The sequence below is a fragment of the Ictalurus furcatus genome, chromosome 14, assembly GCF_023375685.1.
Source record: "Ictalurus furcatus strain D&B chromosome 14, Billie_1.0, whole genome shotgun sequence".
In the NCBI taxonomy this organism is placed as follows: Eukaryota; Metazoa; Chordata; class Actinopteri; order Siluriformes; family Ictaluridae; genus Ictalurus; species Ictalurus furcatus.
The window spans coordinates 10,547,734-10,558,442 of record NC_071268.1 but is presented as its reverse complement, the minus strand read 5'-3'; the positions used below and the strand labels follow the sequence as shown (position 1 = coordinate 10,558,442).

Genomic DNA, 10,709 nt, shown 5'->3' with positions numbered 1-10,709 from the left:
TAGTGGATTAGTATACAGTGCAGCTCTACCCTAGTAGTCAAACAATATAATTTTTTTTAATCATACCCTTATTGGGGGCTGAGCCCCCCTCAAATTAAAATTCTAGAATTGCCCCTGGTCCAGCATATTTGTTAATGTGCAGTGAAAAAAATGGTTAAAGTTACTGGTCTTTTGGAGCATGTGTGCATGCTGTATAAGACCAGTCTCCATCTCTGGGCTTGAAAGTTTTCCCAAGTTTTCCCAGATGTCACAAATATTTGGATAAATGATGTTAAAGGAGGCAGATTCATGAACCCAGTGACGTGTCAGTGCAGGCTTTTGTTTGTCAGTGCAGCATTGAAATCATTGTTATCTACAACACATGGTCATATTATGACGTGATAATAGCTGGCCTAGTGTGTATGTGGAGAATCAGACCTGTATTTTTACGTTAACAAACCTTTGTTTGAATTAATGATGGATAGCAGTGAAATTTCCCGGCTGTGTTTCCTGTTTTTACATTCCAGTCAATAAAAGGAGAAAGAAATCCATAATTTAATTTCTTAAATCCAATCTCACTCCAAAGTTGAATAAATATAATTTTATTACAGCAGTGGCTTTGTTTTAATTTGAAGACTCTTTTGCAATCTAACATTTTTGAGAAATACACAATTATTCAACGGAATGAAATTAGAATTATATTAAAACTATAGAAGTAAATTATAATTAGCAATTTAAAAATATATAGAGCTTAGTTTGGATGCTTAGTTTGTTACAACAAGATCAACAATAGTTATTTGTTTAAGAGTTGATAATTGGCAGAGGAATGCCTTCATCAGGTATTACTTGTAACGTCAGGAAAATATCAGGTGATAAGACATGACGTCAAAGGTTTCACAGAAAGCGTTTCAACAAACACTGCGGAGAGAAAGCTTGGATTTACACACAGCTAAACACAGGGGCTTTCAATGACAGCAGAACCTACTTTCTGAAAACATGAGGTAAGACCTTTTATTTTTTCTAACTTTCATTTTAACAATATATCAGTAACAGAGGTGGTAAAAGTATTCAAATTATTTATTCAAATTCACCACAGGTTGTTTGTATCTTGAAAATCTTCTCTTTTTTTTTAAAGCTGAAATGTATGTAAGGAATAAAACATGACCGAGCATGTTGTTATAGGAAATTTTTCCAGTACCAGTTATAGAATTTCATCACGATGAATTTTAACTATACAACTTGACATGCCATTGCTCCATATCATTAAAGGAGCTTTGAAATGAGCACCTCCAGTAATATTCCACTAAACTCAGTATTACCTCCAAACAGCCTTAAAACTTTATAAAGGCATTCTAACACCCAAATCACAGCTATAGATGTATATTCATATACAGTAATGGAGACAATATTGACTAGTTAAGGACACAAAAAGCTCTTGATAATAGGCAATCCTTATTTACATCAAATGCATGGTTAGGGTGTATTTTATAATTTATATAAATCTGAAATAAGCATGTATAATTTACATGAGAGTATGCACTTTATATTCCAAGCAATTAAATTGTTATTATTATCTGATTATATCAGACATTTACATTACGTTTACATTTATTCATTTAGCAGACACTTTTATTCAAAGCGACTTACAAATGAGGAAATACAGCAAACTTATCGTTATAATAATATAAAATAAGCATTAAAAAAATTATTAATGTACTTTAATGCTGTGTTGTATTTGCAAATTTAACAGACCATGTCACCATGCTTAGCATGTATAGGCAAATTAAAATGCCATAGGTGGGAGTAGTTCCTACAGTTGAAAGGGTGTGTGTCAGATCATTTTGTCTTTAAACACGCGTTGGAAATATTAGAATACTTGTGGTGGCTGGCGAAAACCCAATGGACGTCACATTGGGTGGATTCTGGCCAACAAACAAAGTAAACTTGTTTTATTTTGCCGATCACATACTTTGACAGATCGACTTTAAGAAACCATAAAAATATATATCAACAAAATGATGTAGAAATGTTTTTATGTATTTTTTTAAACCTGCCTAGGCTACAGTATCTGCTCACAAAGATTATGTTACTGTATGTTAGAAGCCATTTTAACATGTAGCTACATGCTATAAACAGACATAAGCCTATACAATCAGTTCCTTTTTTAATGAGAAGCCGGATATCAAAATGTCTGTGCGGCTATTGCGCCACAGTTAGACTGAAACTGTCATGCAATTTTCTCCCTTTTCACTTTTGGTGGTAAGCACATTTTAAAAAGTTAGAAGTTTTACTTATGGCTTAAGAGTCATGCAAAAGAGGAATGTATTTCAGTCGAGGAAAGTTTGTAGTTTTCTGAGCTAAGTATTTGAACACTTTGATTTTTATTATATAATATATGTCCATTGCGTATATAGACCTCAAATTTACACACATAATGTCTGCTGACTTTGTAATTATTAACAACAACAACAAACATTCCTTTCTGCATGCTCATGACTACATACTTTTTCTGTACAAGGTCAAAGGACATTATGTGTATAAATTTGAAGGAGATGCACTGTATGTGCTGGAAGTATATTAAATGACAAAAACAAAAATCTCTGAACACTCATCCCCCCCCCCCCCCCCCCACTGTATATAATAGGCTACAAAATGTCAGAATTTGACTACATGCATAGTTTTCCCAGGCTGCCCACATATAATACACAGATATACTCTGTAGAACTCTGCAGTACAGTTCACACAGAGATTTGGTCTAATCTCTATCTCTCTCTCGCTCTACCCCCCCCCCCCCCCCCCACCTTCTGACAGTGCTGAACAGCATCGAAACGTTCTGTTACGGCAGAATCCTCACAATGTCAACTCATCACATGCAGACCAGTAAGTGACCTCCCATTTCAATGAAATATATCCAGTATCGTATCCTGATGATGCATTTATAAATTAAATGTGTTCTATACACTCACTGGACACTATTTTAGGAACACTTGAATACCTGCACATTCACACAATCAGCAATCATCCAATCATCCAATCACGTAGTAGCAGCACAATGCATAAAATACTGCCGATGCAGTTCATACGCTCAGTTAATTTTTACAAATGTCAGAATGAGGAAAAAATTTGACTTCTGTGACTTTACCATGGTATGGATGTTGGTAACAGATGGGCTGCTTTGAGTATTTCAGAAACAGCTGATCTCCAGGCATATTTTCACACAGTGGTCTCTAGAGTTTTCACAGAATTGTGATATATATATATATATATATATATATATATATATATATATATATATATATATATATATAAATACAGTGGCATCCAGATGTCCTGCAGGCTGAAATGCCTTGTTGATGAGAGAGGTCAGAGGAGAATGGCTAGACTGGTCTGAGCGGACTGGAATGCTACGGTAGCTCAAATAACCATTCTTTACAACCGTGGTGAGCAGAAAAGCATCTCAGAATGCACAACATGTTGAACTGTGAGGCATATTGGCTACAACAGCAGAAGACCACATCTGGCTCCACTTTTGTCAGCCAAGAACAAGAATCTGATGCTACACGGGGAAGAGAAATTGAACAATAGAAAATTGGGGAAAAATCAGCTGGTCTGAAGAACTTTGATTTCTGCTGTGACACTGTAGGGTCAGGGTCATTTGGCATCATCAGTATGAATCCATGGACCAACCTGCACTGTGTCAATTGTTTAGGCTGCTGCTGGTGGTGTCATGGTTTTGGGTGTAATGGGGAAGGTGTTCTTGGCACACATTGAGCCCCTTAATACAAATTGAGCATTGTTTGAATGCCACAGCCTATCTGAGTATTGTTACTGACCACGTGTATCCAAATGATCTTATAATTACTATATCAAGAATGATAATGTGCCATGTTACAAAAATCCATGAACATAATGATGAGTTCAGGGTACTTCAGTGGCCTCCCCAGTCACCAGATGCAGCCACCTGCATCCATGTAGAGCACTTTGGGATGTGGTAGAATGGAAGATTCACGGTATGAATGGACAGCTGAAAAATTGCCATTAATTATGTGATGCAATCATGTCAACTCCCAATCTTAAAGAATCTCAAAGGAAAGTTTCCAACAGCTTGTGAAATCCATGTCATGACGAATTCAACCTGTTCTAAAAGCAAACGGGAGGTCCTACCCAGCATTAATATGGTGTTCCTAAAAAGTGTTGGTGACTGTATAGTACAAATATTTACAGAAAATCATCTAACAAATTTCATATTCAGTTTCACTGGGTAGACATGTGAACAGTGTAACTTTAAATGATGGCAATAGGAGATATGAATAATTGTTCATGGTGATTTGCCCGGCAAATGAAGCAGAGTTATAATCCAAGCATCCTGAGCAATCGAGGGTTAATTAAGAGACTTGCTGAAGGGTCCAACTGTTGTACTGAGACAATGCGGGGATTTGAACTCTCAGGGCTACCAAACGTCCTTGGAAGAGACACTAACTGTCATGTTCCATATACATGAGCCCACAAAAACCCATGACTGGCCAGTGTCACCCTATTCAACAGAAGAGAGAATAATTACATGATTTCCACCCAGAGAGCAAGGCCAACTTATTCTCTTTAGGTCTTTTGGCCATGGATGAGGTTTAATATTGATTCTCCTGCTAATTATCTGACTATGAATTGACTGAAGGCTAAGCATTTGTTACACAGCTAACTTTCATTTGAATGACAGTCCATGGGTGAATTATACATGAGCTTCCAAAGCATATGCACTCACGTCATACAAAATGATGAAATAAAATATTGGACAATAAAAAAAAGCCAATTTCCTGCAGCTCTTCTGAATAATACAAGTAGATTTAGGTGTTCTAAGCTGGAAGTTCCACCATTTGTCTAAACACCACTAAAAGCCATCTGCGGGGCTGTTTTTGCTTGTTAAAGGGTGAATAATGCTACATTAAATGTATACTTTATTTATACATTCATACACCATTGAGAGTTCTTTGTTTTTTCCTTCTAGGGAAACCCTTACAACTGACAATTTTTTTATTCCGAAAAGTTGAAATCCTTTAGAAACCTAGTATCAAATACAGTAGGTTGTAGTGTGCTGTTGTACTGAATATTAGCATGACTGTGACTCGGACGTAGGCATGAGGTCAATGGCTGAATGACGCAGATAGTCACACCCTCGCTGATATTCATTAATTGCTGATTAACAGCAAGGGTGTGATATGCAATGCATAGACAAAATGACAGACCATAGTAACTGAACTAATGGCTTCAGTTTAACACACAATTGCAAGAATTTGATTTTTGATGCAGCTAACACAAACAAGTGATGCAGAGTGATGCAAACAGTGAACTGTAAGAGTGCTGTTATAATAAATATCAGTATTATTGGAACGCCCCATGTCCAACGGGGTGCATACGTGTAATATGGGCTGTAAATATTCAATGTTAAACTGACATCTCTGAAGTAAGTATCAAAACACAAAAGCTGTGCTGTTATAGTAAAATAATCAACAACAGGGTGGTGTGATGCTGTTACCACCCTGAAGCAGATTCATTTTCTAGAACATCTATTACATATTCCTGTAACATGTTTTATTCTTCTAATACCACAACAATTTGTCAACTAACAAAGGTTTGTTTATTAAAGAATGTCACGATGGATACTTTTTTTTTTTATCCATTTATAGTTGGATTTAAAGTTGTGGAATGTTTCTAGCAGATATAAACAGTTGTTCCTTCACCAGCATCTCTTGTTTTGTCTCTCTTGAAGTTAGACACAAATGCAGCTTATCATGTTACTGAGAAACCACAAAGCCATCTGTCCTGAAGAATTCATGCACCAGAAATAAATTACAGCTTTATCTCTTTGGATATTGAAGACTGCTTCCAAAAATGCTAAATAAACTTGCCCTCACAGAAAACTTGACCGTATCAACAATTACACATCTTTTAAAAACTGTTTTTGTGGAGCTTTCACATTACAATACATTTTAGAACGACTGCAATAAAATAGACCTGCGATTAGTCTTGCAGCTAGATCTTTTGCCAGAGCTGCTGTTATAGAAAATGAATCAAAACCGTCTGACCAATCAGAATAGAGAATTCAACAGCACATGCTTTTAAACAATAGAAATATCTTATTTGACAAATCTCCATTTGTCAAATGAATATAGACATGACAAAACAATTAATTATCCTCTTGGCTCAAATGATTAATATTATTCGATAAGGATTTAAATTCACACCAGGCTGCATTTGATCTCAGAGTAAGCAGAGTGTATTTGGGCATGTTTCTTTCCAAATATTTCAGTCAACTTTCTCATAAGATTATGGTTAAACATTTGTTTATGGTAATGATATAACTTGTTTTATTTATCTTATTTTGTAACAGGTACACCTGTGGGGCTTCACGTTATCTATCAGTGCCCTCAATCAGTCAGTGCCAGTTTTTTCTAAGAAAAAAATCCATGGAAAGCGCCGTAGAATTCAAAGATGCTCCTATGGAATTCAAAGATGCTCCTATGGAATGGTAAAAGGTAAGACAAATGTGGATAGGCAGGTGGAAATATTGTGAATCTGGTTCAGATTGTATCACTTAAGCAGCCAATAATAATCTTAACTTAAAAGTCATTATTTTATTTTATACTTACTTTTCAATTTCACTTTCTGGTCATGTAATGATCATGTTGCTGTGTTTCAGACCTCCAAAGTGCCAACAAAGACATCCACTGAGGACAGATACCAAAGATGAGGATCAATACAATAGCAAGAAGACTGTCTTAGGGCAAATCATACAAAACATTGTTATTATTATTATTATTATTACTATTATTATGCACATACACAGATGCAACTGACAAACAATTCAGTTAAATTTGTTGAATATAACATGGTTTCAGTTCTCCAAAAGTGTACCAATGAGATCACTTTGCCAAATTTATCATGTACTAATAGTTAACCATTATTTTACAAAATTAACATACTTTGGTAATACACTGTAATATTGACGTACATTCTGCTACATTTGTGTGCCTTATGACCTGCACTGCTGCTAAAGAAGCAGGACACTAGGTTTATTACCATTTAAATTAATTGCATCAATCAATCCAGTGCATATTCATCACATAATTTGGGTCATGAATTATGATGATGAATGTTCATACCTTTCTGGTCAGACCAGCAATGAATGAAAGATATCGTAAACAATCATTCTGTATGCTGTATCAGCCTTCACATTTTAGGCCTATGTTGTTTGTATTGCTTGTAATGTATTAATGATAATGATGACATAATGTTTTTATTATTTAATATTTATTTGTTATTTCTGCATCTCTGTATTTCTCCAATTTCTGTTTCACTGGAATGGCTTACTATCTACACAAACTATGTTATTGCTGAGTAGGGGTTTTACATTTTGCTATTTGGATGTTCACTACATTTTACCAGCATGTCTTCAATCTGTGTACAAAGTTGATTGATTTCCCTTATTAAAGAACACTTTCATTTTGATGAAGAAGGAAAAAAGGTTTAATACAGTGTCTCATCCCAGCATGAGATGGCAGCATTGCCACGTTGTGAATTTGCTTTGTTGACTTTGAGAGGTACATTGAAGTGTGAAAAAGGGAAATCCCAGAGTGTGTTGGACTCTGGTGATTTTTCAGGACCAGACTGTAAAAAGTTTGTATTCTTATTGCCGGGCCACTTTTGGCCCACATAACATTTGCCATTGCTATAACTGTAATAAGAACATGACTCCTAGCTGAATCTATCAGGATCCTGTGGGTTCAGTGCAATACAGTTCAGTTTCTCTCCTGCTCTAACTTCATTCAGCATATAAAACAAATATAAAACCTAAAATAACTTTTTATTGTAAAAAAAAATATTATTGTAATAAAATTTTAATAGGCTTTTAGAAATCTTATTTAAATAAAGTCTGTTAACGGAGTGGTTTTCTAAGGGTATGTTTACACGACAACGGTGTACTAAAAATGGAAATGTTTTTCCCTTGCGTTTTTTTAAAAAAAAAATGTTATCCGTACAGACGACAATGTTGTCTAAACGATCCCCGTTCACACAGATCCGCGAAAACGACTAAAAACGCTGTATTATGCATGCCAGGCCAGTAGATGGTGATGTCACTTTGTAAAGAAACACTACGCACCTGTGCACATAAGCATTCACGTCAACGTGTCCGCTATATTGATCCGGGCAAGACTGTCCTATAAACAAATACAAGTAAACAGGGGAGCTGTGGTTTTTCTGGATAAGAAACAAAATAATGATTTCAATGGTTTATGATCTATGTGGAGTACAAAAAAATCTCCAGTTACTTAGAATCTCGATAGTTAGACTTGGAAAATTATTCATTGTCATAAAGAATTGTGAAAACATGCTTGTCACCCATAGATCCGGCTTATTTTTCTTGGTTAATAAATGCTGAGACATCACTAATGTATTATAATTTTATGTACATGAAATGTGCATAAATGTTTTTCATTGTGGAAATGGATTTTTCTGTCTTCATCTTTTAGCCTTTTTTGTGCTCCAGGTCAGAAATCTGTTAACAAAGCTTGTTCATTTTTAAATACTGAAAAAATCGAAATAGTGAATATATTGAGACCCATGCAGTCAGTCTGCTTTCTATATTTTATTAACAATAAAAGGATACAGCTATACTCCAAACTCAAATTCTTGAGCAGCACAAACACAGTCCTGTATAGTTTTGAATATCTCGCACGTTGTTTTGAAGTCCTTACGCGCATACCTATAGACTGAACACGTAATACACATGCGCATGACGTCATCGTTTTCGCAGATTCTCGTTTTTTGTACGTTTACACGGAGACGATAAAGCCATTGCTTTCAAAAACTTGTACTTTGAAACCCGTTTTCAAAAGTTTGCGTTTTCAGGCCCCGAAACGCCATTGTCGTGGAAACGTACAGCTAAAACACATAAAAAGTTTTTATTTTTAGTTGAAAATGTCATCGTGTAAATGGCCCCTAATTTTCCTTCCCCAAAAAGGCTTAGGGGTTGTTTACACAGCAACAGCGTTTTGGGGCCTGAAAACACAAACTTTATGCTTGACAAGAGTGAGTTTTCACAATTCCTTATGACAATGAATAATTTTCAATTAATATGGCGGACAGGTTGGTGTGAATGCTTATGTGCGCAGGCGCGTAGTTTTTCTTTACAAAGTGACATCGCCAACTACTGGCATGGCATGCGTAATACAGCGTTTTTAGTCGTTTTCGCATATTCGGGTGAACGGGGATTGTTTAGACAACGTTGTCGTCTATACGCAAAACTTTTCAAAAACGCAAAGGAAAAACTTTTCCGTTTTTAGTACACCGTTGTCGTGTAAACGTACCCTTAGAGTGCACACCTTTTCTTATGACCTAATTTGTATGAAACTTAACAAAATACAAACAGATTCTCCGGTGTCCAGTTCTCCAATTTCCTCCCACCTCCAAGAAACATTGCACTGGCAACTCCAAATTGCCCCTAGGTGTAATAGTATGTATATAAATGTGTATACAGCCATGGCCAAAAGTATTGGCAGTGACATCAATTTTGTGTGTTGCACAAGTTTGCTGCTTCAGTTGTTGTGGTGTTGATTCACATTGTTTCTAGATTATTGTGCAGAGTGATGCAAAAGATTTCGTTGGCCAAAAAAAATTACTTTATCACAAAAGCTCAAATTTCACAGTTTTTTGGCCCTGGCACAAAATGACCAGCTAACACCATTTCACTAATCATATCATCAGCATATGGGAAAGTGTCAACGGGTACTACTCAGGTGAAATCACTATCATTCTGATTGGATTATAAGAGCAGACTGATTGCTATAAAAGGAAGGAAGAAGTGCTTCCAATCATTGTGTTCTTGTGTTAGCAATGGTTACCTCCAAAGAAAGACGTGCAGCCATCATCACTTTGCATCAAAATGGCCTCACATGCAAAGAAACTTCTGCAAAGAATATTGCACCTGAAAGAACCATTTACCGGATCATTAAGAACTTCAAAGAGAGAGGTTCAACTGTCAACTGACATCCCAGAGTGTCCAGAAAGTTCCAGGATCGTCTCCTCCCGAGGAGTCAGCTATGGAATCGTGTCACCACCAGTGCAGAGCTTGCTCAATATTGGCAACAGGTGGATGAGAGTGCATCTGATTTTGGACAACAGCCTGGTGTCAAGAAGGGCAGCAAAGAAGCTCCTTCTCTCCAAGAAAAACATCAGACAGACATCAGTCAGGACAGACTGACATTCTGCAGGAAGTACAAAGATTGGACAGCAGAAGACTGGTGCAAAGTTATTTTCTCTGATGAAGCCCCCTTCCGACTGTTTGGGAAATCTGGAAAATCGATTGTCCGGAGAAGAAAAGGTGAACGCTACCATGAGTCCTGTGTCGTGCCAAAAGTGAAGCATCCTGAGACCATGTGTGAGGTTGCTTTTCATCCAAGGGAGTGGGTTGTCTCACAATTATGCCCCAAAACACTGCCATGAATAAACAATACTATCAAAATGTCCTGCAAGAGCAACTTCTCCCAAAGATCAAGGAGCAATTCGGTGATGATCCGTGCATTTTCCAGCATGATGGAGCACCATGTCACAAGGCAAGAGTGATAATGAAGTAGCTCGGAGATCATTACATTGAAATTTTGGATCCATGGCCAGGCAACTCCCCAGATCTTAATCCCATAGAAAACCTGTGGTCAAGTCCACAAATTGTGATCAAC

At 36.5% G+C, this 10,709-nt stretch overlaps 1 long non-coding RNA gene across 1 annotated transcript; it reads left to right on the top strand.

Moving 5' to 3' along the window:
- Positions 1-818: 818 nt before the first annotated feature.
- On the top strand, positions 819-7,482 carry LOC128618674 (uncharacterized). The gene is made up of 4 exons (XR_008387770.1): positions 819-980; positions 2,791-2,859; positions 6,365-6,509; positions 6,674-7,482. It is a non-coding gene; the product is annotated as an uncharacterized LOC128618674 (long non-coding RNA).
- The last annotated feature ends 3,227 nt before the right edge of the window (positions 7,483-10,709 follow it).